Source organism: Nothobranchius furzeri, chromosome 17, assembly GCF_043380555.1.
Source record: "Nothobranchius furzeri strain GRZ-AD chromosome 17, NfurGRZ-RIMD1, whole genome shotgun sequence".
Taxonomy (NCBI): domain Eukaryota; kingdom Metazoa; phylum Chordata; class Actinopteri; order Cyprinodontiformes; family Nothobranchiidae; genus Nothobranchius; species Nothobranchius furzeri.
In genome coordinates, this window is record NC_091757.1 from 43,610,370 (window position 1) to 43,627,894 (window position 17,525).

Here is a 17,525-nt window from a genome sequence, read left to right on the forward strand (position 1 = left end):
TATCTATCATCTATCTATCTATCTATCTATCTATCTATCTATCTATCTATCTATCTATCTATCTATCTATCTATCTATCTATCTATCTATCTATCTATCTATCTATCTATCTATCTATCTATCTATCTATCTATCTATCTATCTATCTATCTATCTATCTATCTATCTATCTATCTATCTATCTATCTATCTATCTATCTATCTATCATCTATCTATCTATCTATCTATCTATCTATCTATCTATCTATCTATCTATCTATCTATCTATCTATCTATCTATCTACTAGTTAATAGTATGCCCAAAATTGGTTTAATAATTGGTTTTCTGTTACTTCTTTCTGGTATATTGGATACCTTTATTATAGGATTTAGTACTGGTAGCCTTGTGAGGTTGTATTTTCTTAGTTTGTTTAGAGTGTTATTGAATAGTTTTAAATAGAATAAAATAGAATTATTATTAATAATAATAATAATAATAATAATAATAATAATAATAATAATAATAATAATAATAATAATAAAAGATACTTTATTCATTCCACTGTGGAAAAAGCCACTCATTACAGCAGAACATACACTTGAAGAAAAGGAAGAATGAAAAATAAAAACAAGATTGCAGCTAAACACACAAAGGCAATAAGCTATTATTGTAACCCTCAACCACTAAAAACAATGAATAAAAAGAAAACGTGGGTTTCCAGAACTATGCTGCACAAGGGATACAGATGTTTTTTCATCTGGTATTACTATTTTTATATAGATTTGAAGTTTTAGTTGGCAACGAGCTGTCCACCCACTTCCTAGCAGCTGGGGAGAATTAAATCTACTGTTCTTGTATTTCAAAGATCAGTTCTTCATAAACATATTTTATGATAAAAAAATTACAAAATTGTTTTCATCCATCACTTGTAAACTTGACCTTTTCATGATACGTTGACTACATATATTTCCATTGCCTTGAATTGTGGTTTTATAATAAGTATGATGCTCAATATTTCAAATCTCCAGCACATCATATACTAGTCATAAATTTAGAATATCATAACAGCATTGATTTATTTCAGTAATTCCATTCAAAAAGTGAAATGTGCAGATTAGATTAATTCATTAAAAACAAATTTATATTTTTTAAATGTTTGTTTCTTTAATTTTGATCATTATACCTGACAACTAATGCAAAACCTAAGTTCACTATGTCAGAATATTAGATTAATGTGAAAATATTCAATATTTAAGATCCCTGGTGCCACATTCTAATTAGCCAATGAACTAAAAACATCTGCATCATTTCTTTCTTTCTTTCTTTCTTTCTTTCTTTCTTTTTTCTTCTTTCTTTCTTTCTTTCTTTCTTTTTTTGTTTCTTTGTTTCTTTCTTTCTTTCTTTCTTTCTTTCTTTATTCTTTCTTTCTTTATTTATTTTTTATTCTTTCTTTATTATTTATTCTTTCTTTCTTTCTTTCTTTCTTTATTCTTTCTTTATTCTTTCTTCATTCTTTCTTTCTTCTTTCTTTATTCTTTATTCTTTCTTCTTTCTTTCTTTCTTTCTTTCTTTCTTTCTGTTTTTCTTTCTTTCTTTCTTTCTTTCTTACTTTCTTTATTCTTTCTTTCTTTATTCTTTCTTCATTCTTTCTTTATTCTTTCTTCATTCTTTCTTTATTCTTTCTTTATTCTTTCTTTATTCTTTATTCTTTCTTTCTTTCTCTCTTCTTTCTTCTTTCTTTCTTTCTTCTTTCTTTCTTTCTTCTTTCTTCTTTCTTTCTTTCTTTCTTTCTTTCTTTCTTCTTTCTTTCTTCTTTCTTTATTCTCTCTTCATTCTATATTCTTTCTTTATTCTTTATTCTTTCTTTATTCTTCCTTTCTTTCTTCTTTCTTCTTTCGTTCTTTCTTCTTTCTTTCTTTATTCTTTCTTCATTCTTTCTTTATTCTTTTGTTATTCTTTATTCTGTAGTCTTTCTTTCTTTATTCTTTCTTTCCTTCTTTCTTTCTTTGTTACTTTCTTTATTCTTTCTTTCCTCTTTCTTTCTTTCTTTCTTTCTTTCTTTCTTTCTTTCTTTCTTTCTTTCTTTCTTTCTCTCTTTCTTTATTCTTTCTTTCTTTCTTTCTTTCTTCTACTGGTGTTGGTCCATTGTCTGTACGATATACAAACTAAAGCAAATGTTTTGCTATGATAAAATATTTTATATAAAAGTGTGGAGTTTGAAAACAAAAAAATGATGTTGCGTCACAAATATCACTGAGTTGCTGAACAATAGCACTTTTGTGTGGTCTTTCAGCAAAGGAAAATGAAAACCTGTTAAACAGGAAACATTTCAGACATCAGGTTTCCCAAAAAAATAATTTTTAGGCTTTCTTTTACCAGGTTCTTTACTTTTGCTTCCCTGCTTGAGTTGAGTTTGGCAGGGTCTTGGTAGCTGACAGAGTTTGGCTTGTTAGGCAGTGGTCTCCTTTACTGGAATCACTAAGATGTAGAACTACATTAAAAAAAGTCAAAAAACTCAATAATTTCTCTTTTACACCACCCACATCTTTTGACCAAAGCTAAAAGTCAAATTGAAGAAACTGTTCAATGGTTTTCATCTGACTTCCCAAATTGGTATTGCTATGTATTTACAGCTGGTTCTAAAGACACATCATGCACTAAGAATATACAAGCAATACGTGTTCCATCAAAGCTTATCAGTTCCATGATGTGCACTTTTTTTGCCATCTGGACTTTTATTGTGATTGTAAAACAGTTGAGCAAAGTCTTTCCTTATCAAACCCTGTCCAGGACTAACATTTTACCCTCATATTCTGAGGCGTGTTCTTGATCTGAGGTGAGAAGCATCGTTGTAGTGATCAATAGGTCCATTCCCCCCACCCCACAGTCTCTTTAGTGATAGTAAATTACCTCAGCAGGGACAGCTGTGTGATACAGGAGGGACAATAGCTTCTGGGATTTCTAATGGATTTGTTGACAAATTTCTGTTATATTTCACATCAGATTGTGGTTTACAGTGACGTTAAAGTTAACTGAACCACTAAGACAAACACCCCGAGTGTAAGGGTGGATGTGTAGAGCAAACGCATCAAAGTGATTGATTTTACCTGAATTCAAAACAGACCTTTAGTGAAAAATCCTCCTGCTGTAAAATCAACAGCAGCTAAAATACACCAAAGGCTGTGTCTCTTTCAAGCCTGATCCATGAAATAACAATACAAATGTTTTTTTTTTAAAAGCAGATTTAGGCTAAAAAACATATAGCACAAAAATGAGACACTTGTTTGAAGAATTCCTCAAAGCACTGGTTGACATTGGCTCCTCTAAGCAACTGCTAACATATAACTCTGCAAAGAGAAGAATTGGCTTTGATTTTATCAACCATTTATAAAGATTATGGTTTGATAAGCTAACAATTTGCATTTTCACAACTGTTATCTCTTTCTACAGCTGAGTTCAATTCGTCACCCAGATTTGGTCTTTACCGTCAGTCCTCAGTGTCGTGTCCCCACAACGAATCCAGGCATAGTTCCATCCATTCATTGTGATGTTATTTTTACATCTGCAGGCAGCTGGCCAGCCTTTGATATTTCCAGACTCCAAAGATTGTTTATTTAAAGGAAACCAAGATTGGCTCATTTACGTTTGCATCAATATATACTGAAACTATACGCAAAAGTAAAGTCAAAGCATCTTTTAACATCTGTCCATTTTCCTCCGTTTATCTGGGGTTGGGTCGTGGGGGCAGCAGCTTAAACACAGAGGTCCAGCCTTCCCTCTCCCTAGCCACTTGGGCCAGCTTTCCGGGGTAATCCTAAGGCGTTCTCTGGCCTGCCAAGAGACCTTTCCCTCCAGCATGTCCTGGGTCTTCCCTTGGGTCTCCTCCAAGTTGGGCGTACTCGGAAAATCTTACTGGGAGACCTCCAGGAGGCCTCCTAACCAGATACCTTAGCCATCTGAACTGGCTCCTCTTGCTGTGGAGGAGCAGCGGGTCTACTATAAGCCCCTCCCGGATGACTAAGCTTCTCAACCTATCACTAAGAGTAGCCCTCACAGGACTCCCAAGGGCCACGGTCAGACGCATTTTCCAAAACCACAAAACACATGATTGGTTGGGCGAACCCTCACGCACCCTCTAAGACCCCCCTTAAGGTATTGAGCTGGTCCAGTGTTCCACAGAATGAAAGCCACATTGCTCCTCCTAAATCCTTCAACATTAACAACAAACCAAACAAAACTGGATTTCTGGATTTTGAGTCAGACATGACTCATTCATTCATGCATTAGCTTGATTATACCGTTTTGTTGGAATTCAGTGCATGATCAGTCTCTCCCATTATCAAGACACAGAGAAGCTTCCCTTGTGATATCTGACTTGGGACCGTACAGCACTCCAAAGACAAGCTCATTTACATACCCCACATCTCCTGTTTACATGGCTCCCATTTATCATCAAAGACAACTTTATGGATAGGTTTTTTTCAGGCGGTGAGTGATATTAATCAAGCACAGATCCAACAGGAAACACAGAACTCATATGCCAGAGGGTGATAGTTTCTTGTCTATGTTGTGAAGAACCATGTGGGGTAAATATTGCACAAAGATAAAGTATGGGAGTAAGCATAAAAAAGTGGTTGAATGGATTTCTGAATAAAGATGAGAAATTTCACATCATCATTTTGACTTTTCTCTCATGTTCAAGATTGTTCAATGCACTAAGAAGTAAAAGACTTTGATGTGATGTAGGAATGTCTACAAAGAGGGCATGAAAATAAACTTCATGCATGCATAGTTTTCTTTTATGAGCTGCAATAAATCATAATCAAACATAACTATTCACAAGTTATCAGTTGTGATAAATCTAAAATATGCAGCATTTTACTCTGTCACAACATGCCCATATATAGTTTACGAGGTGTCACGGTTCATACTGGAAGTGTCAGAATCAGAGAAGGTTGCAGAGGAGGAGAAAAGTTTTCTACAGTGATCTCTGTGAGTTAAAAGCCTCACCCTTCACTCCACCTCAGTCAGCTGTCACTGACCTCACCAGCAAATTAATAGGTCTCGGAATCAATTTTAGCAAATACAAACTTTTATTTAAAGAAAAAAGCTACTTTTGGTGCATTTTTTAACTAAAGGAATAACTTGTGATCTTTGAACATATACCGCTAGCTATTACTTCTGCCCTTAGCATGTAATGCTCAACCAGAAACATAAAGGTCATGAGTATTGTATTGATGATACAATTAGAAAGAGGAAAGTGGATCAATTACCTCTTGATGAATCAAGTAATTGCATAGTGATCTTCTCTAAAGAGAGAGAGAGAAGATAAAAATAAGCATGTCCTCATACAAAAGTGATAAAAAAACTGAAAATATTTATAGCAGTGCTAACCTCTGCTCCCACAGTCAGAGCACCTTTGCAGTAATTAAAAACAACACCTGCACGCACAGTTAAAAATGTGCAGAATGTATTTGTCTCACTTTCCCAATTACAGATGGAAACTGCAAACACACTCTTGCACAGGAACCACGTGCACAGACGCAGCAGTGTATCTCCTGACACCCACCAGTAAGTTTTTGTGCTGTTTGCTTTCTGTCCCCCGAGGCAGACTCTGCAAGCCGAGAGAGAGAGAGGAATGAGAACAAAGGAGGTAAGAAACAATAACATCTATTTGATATGTGAGGATACATTGTGCAGTAAAAAAGATGTAACAAAACCATCTTGGTGTCTTCAAGGTCAAATGGAGGAAGTTCTGATTTTCCTCCTGGAGGACTTTTGTGTCAAGGTCATTAAATAAAAAAAAGAACTTTGATGCGTCTAATTTTCTGCATGTGCAAAAGATTAAAGCACTTCATTTCATGTCACTTGCAGAACATAGCAAAAACACGAGTGGTTAATATTATTTTAAATTTAAAAGGATACAATCAAAAATAGATCACACAAACACACACACACACACACACACACAAAATGAAAGTGAGAGAAAGGAATAAGCACATCACATTTGCGCAGGAGAGATTGGAGCTTGTGTGTGTGTGTGTGTGTGTGTGTGTGTGTGTGTGTGTGTGTGTGTGTGTGTGTGTGTGTGTGTGTGTGTGTGTGTGTGTGTGTGTGTTTGTGTGTGTGTGTGTGTGTTACATTAAAGTTTTTTAAGCTAACAGAGACACAGTTTTTAAAATGGTAAAAATGGTCCATATTTGTATATCGCCTTCTTAGGGTTCTACAACGCCCCCAAGGCACTTCACAACACAATCAGTCATCCGCCCATTCACATGCTGGTGGGGATGAGCTACAATGTAGCTACAGCTGCCCTGGGGCACACTGACAGAGGTGAGGCCTGCTGAGCACTGGGGGCCACCGGTCCCTCTGACCACCATCAGCAGGCAAGGTAGGTTAAGTGTCTTACTCAAGGACACAACAGCAGAATTCTCTGGTCGGAGCCGGGATCAAACCTGCAACCTGATTACTGGTCAAGCCGCTCTACCTCCTGAGCTACTGCTGTACCAGTTATTTCTGCACAAAATCGGTGTGTTATCAGGAATTCTCCAAAACAAAAGTAAACTTGGGAGATGTGCTGCTAATTACATGTGTGCTTGTGTTTGTGTATTTGTGTGTGCATGTATGTGTATGTGTATTTAACGCCTGTTCACTAACAATGTGTGTATCTGTGTTTACAGAAGTAGGTGTCTTTGGAGCTGCCTTGCATTCAGTGGAGGCTGACAGCTGTGCTTTGTCATAAAGTAGTCCCAAGTCTAAAATAGTGCCTGGGGTTGTAAAGACTTCTTCACCCTAAATGCTATTTGGATCCATTAATTTACTGTGTTTTACGCTAAGCTAATGATAAAAGAGTGCAGCCGAGTCAGAAGGATGACTGGGCTGGTAAAAAATAGTTTTTTTTTTTCCCCCACTTATCTATGAATATGTCTACACAATATCTAGAAAATATGTCAACAGACACAATGTCAGTTTTGGGTGGAATATCCCTTTATTCCTAAAACTATCAGTACTTATTTATTTATTGGACAGTAAAAGAAGATCTGGTTGTTTGTCTGATTTCATCAATTTTAGTCGGGTTTGGCTTTTAGTCTGTCTTAATCTGGTGTTTTTGTAGCTCAGGTCAGCCTCCATCCCCTCCTCTCAAGCTGTTTGGATTGTGTAAATTCAAAGCATGGGCCTGAGCTCAGAAGTCTGTGATGCTTGTGCTGCTGCAGCACCACAACCACAAAAACACACAGTAAATGCAGTTTCGGTAAAATACATCTAAAGCTATTTATTGCATAATAAACCAACTATGTTTAGTCTCTTTAGATTCGTCTTGGAGTTTAACTGAAGCACCTGGAGCGCAGGAGGATGGTGCCACTGACTAATCAGAGACAGAGACAGATAATACGGATGAGATATTCAGATGTGCTCAGGGTTGATGTGATATTATGTATGCAAATGGCTTGGAAATAAGCCATCCATACTGAAGATGAAATGGGTAGGAAAACACTAGTTTCCAGGGTTTGAAGTGGCACTCAGTCATAATTACCACTTCATTCGCCTGACAAGCCTTCTTGAAGCCATGTGCAGGCTTTGCTGGCAGATCAAATTGTAGGTTTATGCTTCAAGTAGGTCCATGAAGCTTTTAGACAAGGAGTGAGGTGCTCAAGTATCACCACTCTTACATTCTGATAAAAGTTGTTTACATGGACATGAGCTAAAAGGGGACAAATGATGATACAGCTTTGACCCTTTAAATCACTTTGCTTGTTTAATTTCTAACAGTTTTTTTCACCATGTATAATTTACCTCTAAACACAAACAACATGATGTTCAGCTGTTGACTCCTAATGAATCATTTAGCTCTTCTTTTGTTTATGTATGTATAACCATTCTTTTTTCTAGTGTGTTTAGCTGCAATTATTTAGTGCTTTAAAAAACACTCAACCTGCACTTGGGGTATTTTGGCTCTCCAGAGATCCTTCATAGACCTGATACCTTTATGATTTGATCTTGACGGCTGCTTCCACTACTGAACTTCAAGGGGAATTTACTTAATTTCACCGGGCCAGCCCAAAAGAACTATTTCACGACCCTTTCAGAACCCAACAGAGTACCTGAACATGCTGATTATAGCTCAGTAGGAAATTATACTGATAGACGTCGCCAAAACATCCAGCATTTGGAAACTGGAAGAGTTTCTGGTGAAACAAAGTGGAAGGAATAGGAAACAAGCTGGGGTCTCATTTATCAAACATTGCGTAGAATCCTTACTAAAACCGTACTCTATCAAACATGGAGTACGCACAGCTGCACGCAATCTCTGCTTCATAAATCAGAAACTATCTAGAAAGTTTCTCAGCTGCTTTTTAGTCACATCCCGCTCTCAACATGCCCACTTACTGCCATAAATGGTCAATGCAAAGTGCCTTGTGGACCTTATGCATATACATAAGCTGGCTTGTTGCAGCTTTTCGATCACGACCGCTGATCAAGGAAGCACTATTTCACAAGCAGAAATTGAGGTACCTGTGGGTGAGGTGGAGAAATGAAAGGAAGTGCTTTTGCAAAACAAATAAGAGAAAATCCACGGAGTGCCACAGCGTTGCCGAAGCCGTCAATGTTGTGAATTCTTCAGAGAGATCTGTGGCGGATATAAAAAAAAAAGATCAATTGGTCACAGTGACAGGACACTCACACTGTCACAGACGCATGACTTTCAGTCTCAATCTGTCCCCCTTCTGATTTTCTGCATTCCGTATTCTGCGCTTCAGGCTGTGTGTGTATGTGCGCACACGCATATGTATGAGTGTGCGTGCGTGCGTGTGTGCGTGTGAGGGGTCTTGTTCTGTGTGAAAACGAAGCAGTACAAGTGATAATGCTGCAGGATTTCATCATTTTATCCTTCTCAGCAGCAGCACTGCAGGTGTTCTCCATGTCCAAAATGTGCGTAAGCCAGGTCCTTAGTCAACTTAAAGTTGCGCACATTTTTCTTTCATAAATCCCAAAGTTTCCGTGGAAAGTTGCTTATGCAGTTTTCCGACCCAGTTTTGTGCGGAAGCAAGCTTGATAATTGAAGCCCCAGTCCTGTAGCTGCTTTAACATTGTTGTTCTATTTTGTCTAGTCTTAGCCCTTAAGCTAGCTGCTATTGGAAGGATGATCTCAGCATCAGCCAATCATGAAGAGCTTAAATGTACGCCCGCCAATGGTGGGCACCCCTGTGGGTACATAAGTGGAGCGACTCCACTGTTCGCCTCCGTTTTCTCTTCAAGCCAAGCTTAAGAGCTTCCTATAAAGAGCAATTGTCCAAGAAGCATTCTACTCACCTACCATGTCCAGCGATGCCAGGACCTGCCCGGCCTGCCAGACGGGCTCCATCTCCAGCGGCGACCTGCACGCTAAGTGTGAGGTCTGTCTCGGGGCTCATCACGCTGGCCTGGCCTTGAACCCCAGGCCTCGTGCCCATTTTGTGCCGCTCTGCCCGTGGCTGAAAAGATCCGCCGGGTCGAGTACTTCACCTCCGCCGCCGCCGAGGAATTTCTGGTGGCTGACACGTACTCGCTGGACAAGGCTGAATTATTTTGGTTTTGAAATAAAACCCAAATAACGTCACATAGAGAGCACAATCCTACAGTCCTCTGCAGAATCCTCTGCCGAATCCTCACACATGTTCCCCACACCAAGCACTGCGACACATCTGCATGTTTCCGCAGTCAGTCATATTACACGGCCAGCTGTATGGGTGCGCTCCATTTGCGCACCGGCCCTAGCTTCCAGCCAGGCCCAGCACATTCCACTTCCCCCACAACGTTGGGTGGGATGGGATGTCATGGCGCTATCGCGACCACGCGCGGCGACATAGTGCGCGGCTCCATCCGCTGGCACTTTGTCATCCCCATGCATGGGCCCGGCTGCCGCTCATCCTTTAACTTTGGACTCCACGCTCCGCGGTGCGGATCAGCCTCTTCCAGCTGTTTCACACTCGCCCTTTCAAGCGCACCCCTCCATGGGCTTAAGCCCTTAAGCAAATGGCCCCACTGATTCTGTTAGGACCAAGAGCCATCGGAGGCGACCAGTGGAGTCGCTCCACTTATATACCCACAGGGGGGCCCACCATTGGTGGGCGTACATTTAAGCTCTTCATGATTGGCTGATGCTGAGATCATCCTTCCAATAGCAGCTAGCTTAAGGGCTGCGACTAGACTCATAGAATCTGGGGTTACAATACATAACCAACGTTTCAGATTCTCCAACACCAAAAAAATGCAGCTGAAATTACCCCAACAGTGTCACAATTAGACACTTTGTTGTCCACAAAGTACTGTAAACACACAGCTGCCTTCCTCACCACATGAATGGATTCAATTATGGTGAACTTTGACAGAATAAAACCTTTTTAAGGGTGTGGCTGACTGAAAAACTTTTTTTTCTGATTATAAATGGTCACTCTGAGATTTTCTTGCAGGCTGAACATGAAAACAGTCTTCTACACCTATCTTCTGTGTTTGCTTCTGTATGAAAATAGACGGTGAAATGCTAGGATCTAAAAATCCTCACACTGTGATGTCATACTGTGAATTTGCATTCATGGTCTCGCCCATCTTGTCTCCCACATCCACAAGACGGCTTTCTTTGTTGCAGGGAAGAGATGGAGTGGAGAGTGTCTTGGTGATAGTGACTTTGCAACATGGCTGAATGTGTTATGTTAGCCAATCAGAAGCAAGGTGTGTGCATATCATTAATAATACTGAGTAATCTTACTGTTTTCAGCCCATCTCTGCACCAGCAATCTTCTGCAGCTCAGAACAGGAGCATCATAGCTTTTTATGACTCATAAGGTATTGATTTACTCTAGAGAACTCTGCAAATGTGATGAATAAACAAGTAAATCACGCCTTTAATGTTATTAATTTTCGTAGATGCCTTTTGGTACTGATCAGTGACATTGGTCACTGCTGAAGCAGTCACAACATGCTAACATCTTAGCAAAGTCCTGAAAGAGCTGAATTGGTAATACGACACAGCGACTGAGAGGACCAAGCATTGTATCTCCTCCCGCCAGAAATTTACCAGAAGCACGGCAATGGCTGAAAAGAAATGGATGGATGAATGGATTTTTGAACAGCATAAGTAGATGTATGTCTAGCATTTATTTAGGTAGACATTTTTGAAGTGAAATAGTAATATTGCAAAAAATGCAACGACTTTTCTGTGAATAGATTTGCAGAAAAAAAGGTTTCATTGTCTTTGCCTCGGAGTGTGAATATGAATTAGACACATGGCAACATTAACTTATTCTATACTTCCTTATAATAATTAATTCAAATAATTAATATCATAAAATTATTTGCGAGAAAAAAATGTCTAATTAGGAAAACAACAAAACACAGACGATGAACAAACTCCACACAATGGTCCTTTGTTTCTTTTTTTAAATTAATTATTATTATTATTATTTTTTTACTTTGACAGTTAATGAAATGCATAATACTCTTGGAGGGAATAATTACGTTTAGACCCTTTCATCACCTATCCTTTGGTTCCAGAGGAAACATCAAAGTAACTTCACGTATTTTCTTTAAAGGCGCCCGGTTATTTCACCTCAAATAAACTTTAAACTTTCAAAAGTTTCCAAGAGCAAATAGTTCTTTTGAAGCCTGTGATTTGGCAGGAAGAGGATCTCAACACAGCTCAGTCCTTTTTGGACGGTGAGGTACGTGTGTGTGCTGAGCTCCACTGGCATCATGAACAAGATCTCCCCTGAGAAGTGAAGCATTTGTAGATGTCATTGGATGTGTGTACTATGTTTGCAAGGTGAAAAACAAAAAGATGAAGTGAATAAACAAGAACTGGGCTTGCTTTTATTTCTCACATTGATTATTAAAGACTTTTCAAAAGAGCAAAAGTCCTAATCCCAAGCACTCAGGTGAAACAAATGTCTTTTTCCTCACACTCTTCTTCCTAACTCTCAAAACAGACCCAAACATAATTTCTAATGACTTGCAATTTAAAGTGCTATAAAAATCCAGAAGCTTAATTTCAATAAGTATTCATAGATCTGTTTTCACAGAAAAGAAAAAAAAACAGATGCATGCCGGAATTTTTCTCCTATAGCAATAAATCATGTGGGAGGCAAAAGAAGAACATGCAAAGGAGAAATGCTGAAATTCCTTAGATAATACAACAACATTCAGACCTTTTGGGAAGCAGAACTCCCCAGATGTCTTTCAGGGAGCGCTTTAAAACTGTTGGTGAGTCTGCAGGGCTTCAACATACTCAAGTGCATATAGGCGTGTTATATAACTGTTTTATTTTGTTATTCAACAATACTGAAATAACTTCTTATGAAGGACATGTCCAGCATGCTGGTTTGTATAATAATAATAATAATAATAATAATAATAATAACTAGATCGAAGCTTATCAAAGATATCGGTAGTTATGATAAGTGATAATAGGTATTTTACTCATGTTTTTAATACGTTTGCGGTGGTCTCCAGTAGGAATGCAGACCTTGTAAATTGTATTCGGAGGATAAAAAAGCACTCATTCAGCTGTTTCAAGAACTATAAGTGAGCCAGATCAGAGTTGAGCTGAACACAACAGGATTTGAAGGCTTATTTCCTGATATTTAAACATCTCGCCTCAGATTGGATAACAGCAGCGTGACTCGACCACTGACTCTGTTTGCTTTGATGTTTTATCTCCACAAATAACACGAGCCTGAAGGAGTTCTACCATGTGGTGAAGTTGTCAATGCTATGGTTAGCTTCTACTAGCAGAGATGTTCTCTGCTGTTTCCTGGATGCTAAATCCACAACAGCCTTCCCCGTTATAAGTCAAGATGGGCAAGTCCATGAATGTTAAGTGACAGTGTGACATATCTGTCCGACTTTTCAAGTCCCAGAGTGTGATCATCTATTTTCCATTACAAGATGATGCAGGAGATAGGTGTAGGAGACTATTTTCATGTTCAGCCTGCATGAAAAACTCTAGATGTTGACGTGTGTGTCCGTGCATTTGTTGAATAAAGTTCACTCAAATCTGGACGTACACTAAGTACATTTTGACCTATTTTGAGACGATTTTTCACTCGTACAATATTCTTTAAGGTTGGGCCGAATTTCATGTTTCCTACAGAATACGAGGGGTTACAGGAAGTGATTAGCATCTCACAATAAGATACAGATTGGCAATTGTGCAATCACACACAATTAAACCCTAATCTATCAGAACTGCTCACAAAGCTATATACGCCAACATGTCTGCCCAGCCATTTCCTTGTCTATAATTTTTCTTATTGCACTTTTCTCCACATACAATGGCAAGAATTGTCAAAAAGCTTGTTTGCTGTGTTTTTTATTAAATGATAAACTGATCCCTAAACCTTGTTTTTCTTCCTACATGCCATTCATTCTTCATCTATCTCCAATCTCCATGAATCTCTGCGTGTCCTCCTGCAACTGCGGCAAGTTGAGATCAATAACAGCACAACAGTCTCCTCTATCCGGGGCTTCCGAATTAGAGGGTCTAACGTGTTGCATGAAAACGACTATCTTAAACATATTTTTAGGTCCAACATGTTACTGTCACACACACTATATGAGCCGTCGGGTCACATCCGAGCATTGGGTCTTGCAGTGTGAGAACACGACTCGTGCGCTGTTCCCTGCAAAGTCTTGCAGTTTGAGAAGTAGCTGAACAAGACTGGAAGAAGTTGCACATGTCCGGCTTTTTATGAGTCATTCTTGGCAAGCATAATCAAAGTCTAGTCTTGAAGCAAGTGTTTTCTTAGACCAATACCTCAGATCTGAGTTTAATATACAAGATTAACACAATAATCAATCATTAGTACGCTGAGGCGCAGTGGTTAGAACTGTTGCCTTGCATCAAGAAAGACCTGGGTTCATTTTCCGGCCTGTGGTATTTCTGCATGGAGTTTGCATGCTCCCCCTGTGCATGCGTGGGTTCCCTCTGGGTACCCCGGCTTCCTCCCAAAATCCAGGCATGATTGTCAGGTTAATTGGTCAGTCTAAATTATCCTTAGGTGTGAGTGTGTGTGCATGGTTGTTTGTCCTGTGTGTCTCTGTGTTTCCCTGCGATGGACTGGCAACGTGTCCAGGGTGTACCCCGCCTGCATGCCCGTTGATTGCTGGAGATAGACAGCAGCCCCCCACGACCCTGCATGGACAAGCAGGTTCAGATAATGGATGGGTGCATAGTAGAGTGAGAGCACATCAGGAAAGCTTGGCAGATTTAAATGTGCAGATTAAATGACATCTCCCTGGAATGTTGATGTAACAAAATTTCAGTTAAACAAGCAAGTATCAAAAATAAAATTACATGACAACAAGAAACACAAAAATGTATAAAGGACATGAAAGCAGCCATTATTCTAAGTATGACAGCATGCTTGTTCACTAACCAGCCTTTTTGTGGCTATCTGATTTCACTGCTGCTAGAATTCAAGCTGCCATTTTAATTGGAAGCAAAGAAGAATACAATTATTCAAATTTATTATGCATATTAATGTACAGTAAAAAATGTGTAAATGTGTTAAAAACATGTTACCATGTTGTTTAAATGATGTTCAAAGGTCTATTCCACGTACAACCCCCATGTGTAATTAATTACAGTAAAGAGCAGAACAAAGCCACGGTGGTTTATCTGTTCGCTTCATGGGAGCCCAATAAGATTAGTGGTTTCTATGGAGACGAATGTGGGTGGAGATGCTACAAAGACTTTGTTCCTGCCCAGGCTCTGTTGGTCCAGCTCAGATTCACAATACCCAACGTGTTTGGCCTTGCAAAATGATCCTTAGACCAGCAGCAGTCACATCCTTCATGGTCATTTTTTTTCTTCCATTCTTTTGTTGAAGGTAACGTTCATGTTCTGGTACCAGGGATGATAAATTGTGCAGTGATGTAAATGCAAGAGTTGAATATGTTGATTTTTTTCCCCATGTGGTCAAGCTCTAAAAGTGCAACTTCACTAAAGGTTTGGAGGGTGAGCTTGTCCATTTATGAGCAAACTTTGCTTTTTACATGACTTTTACATTTTTGCCCACTGAGAGTCAGAGCTCAGCAGGACTGTTACTAAAATGATTGGGAAAACAATCATTATCTAGTGATTTAATGTGATCAGAAAGACTCACAGGTTTTCACATTAGACAGAGGCAGATTTAATAGTTTTTGCTTCATTTCTTTAAACAGATATTAAATTGCCTCTGCCGTTTAGTTTATTTTATTTATTACAGTGATTTAAATTAAGAAAAAAAACGCATTTGAGCAACTTAGTAAGCTAAAATATAAACTAGTTTGCATTAAGTAAACTGGTATGACAAAAATAATAAAAATAAATATCTTTTCTGATATCTAGAAGAGTTCCTCCCTGCCTGACACACTCACAGCCAATGTGATGTCTCCCATAACTCCTGAATAATTAAAACACTGCAGTGGGAGCGTCTCAACATTACATTAATAAGCTTTGCTGGGAAAGAATGAACAGACAACCCTTCCCTGGTTTTGAATTACAACAATCACATTTATGTGGTGAACCAGAAAAAAATTAGGGTCTGAAAGGAAACATTGACAAATTGATCATAACTCAGAGACCAGTCAAGATGTCATATCAGCAGCGTCTCCATCTCTGATTAACCCGTTCTTTGTTTAATAGGTTTTGCAGTAGCAGGAATTAATCTTTTGAATTCACTTTGCTGCCATGTTTGACAGCTTCTCAGAAAAATGTTGCTTTTATTGTTTTTGTAGCTTGTATTAGAAATATTCATTTCACAAACTTTGTCAATATTTAGTCAAATTGGGAAATCTAATTTGTTTTTGTTTGCCGCAAACTAACAAATGTTTGAATGCCACAACTCAAATAACAGCAAATTGGTTTGTGATTTAATTTCAGACATCTAAAATTTTCTTAGGTGTATCATAAACTCATGAGAAATAGATGTGTTTTCAAATGTGAGACTTTTGTTTACCTGTTGTTAATGGATGCATAGAATAAAGTGCCTACCGTTGTTTCTCTCTCATTTCCTTTCTACCCACAAAATTAATTAGCAGCAATTGAAATAAGTGACCGTGTCCAACATTGAAGACAGAAGAACTCAAGACTTTATGAGTAATGAGTGACGGGGATGCTGGGGAAGATGACCTCCATCCTAAAAAAAACCCTCTCACCCACTGCATTCTACTGTGGAGACCATGGACAGCTCCTTCAGAGGCAGACTGAGACATCTCAGATGTAAAACAGAACGCTACCATAGGTTGTTCATCCCCTCTGCAGTAATAACTCCTCAGTTTAACTGGTACTGGCATTATCACAATAACATCAATGCACAATAACACATACGTATTAAGTATGTGTTCAATACTTGTGCCGGATTTACATAGTATGCCCGTGTCCCTTACAATATGCTGCATAGTTTTGGAACCCATGTTTTTTATTTGTATTTGTGGTTTTTAGTAGTTGAAGGTTGCAATACTAGGTTACTGCCTATATGTATGTACATGTACTTTTGTTAATATTTTACTTCAATTCATTCTCTTAATGGTTTGTGCTGCTGTAACAAGTTATTTTCCCCACTGTGGGATCAATAAAGTGTATTCTATTCTATTCTTCAGAAAAAGGAACAAAGTACTCACAATCCAAAATTTAACAAAAAACTTAATTTGACCATTTCAGTCATAACACAGCATTGGTTGGCAAACCATTTGAGAGCTAAAAATATAGCAGATACACCAGATTCGTAACAGCTAAAATTTGACTAAGTTCTTCAAAACCTCAAGGAAAAGGTAATTATGTGTGGGAGTGACTAATATGCACAAATAAAATGTACTAAAATGCAAGTTATGCAAAGAAATGAACTTTAGCCTGGCATTATAAATTTTTGAGTTCCACCTGTAGCTCTAACACATTATTACCCACGACTGTGTTGTGCTATCAGTTTACTTGCTTTTTTCTAAGGTGAACTAATCAGATTTCACAGTGTAAGAACATCCATGGGGTTTCTCGGCTCAGCCTTAGACACAAGGTGAGGCGCTTGGAGCAGAGCTGCTGCTCCTCCTCATCAAAAGTTCTCTGTGTTGGTTTGGATGTCAGATTAGTGTGTCTCCTGGTTGCTTTCCTCTGGAGGAGTTCCAGGTATGTCTCAGTGGGAAGAGACCCTGAGGCAGGCAGAGGCTTGTTAGAGGGATTATATGTCCTCTTTGATTTGTGAATGCCTTGGGATTCCCCTAGGGGGAGCTGAGGAGAGGAATTTATGAGTTAAACCTCTTGGATCATTTACGTCCTAGACCTGACCCTGAATAAACCGAGAAGGAGGTGTACAGATTAGCACATGCCCTCTTAAAATGTCATCCAGAGGCCATTGCCAAAAGTTGTTTCTAAATCACTGCAAAAATATTTATTGTGTCTTTAACAGCAAAAATCACATTTTCAGTGCACAAAGAAAATGTGATTTGTCTTTTTCATTGAAATAGCAAAATGGTTCAGATGAGGCACACGTTAAAATAGGCATGTTTCTGTAATGCTTAGATTATTCCAAGGAA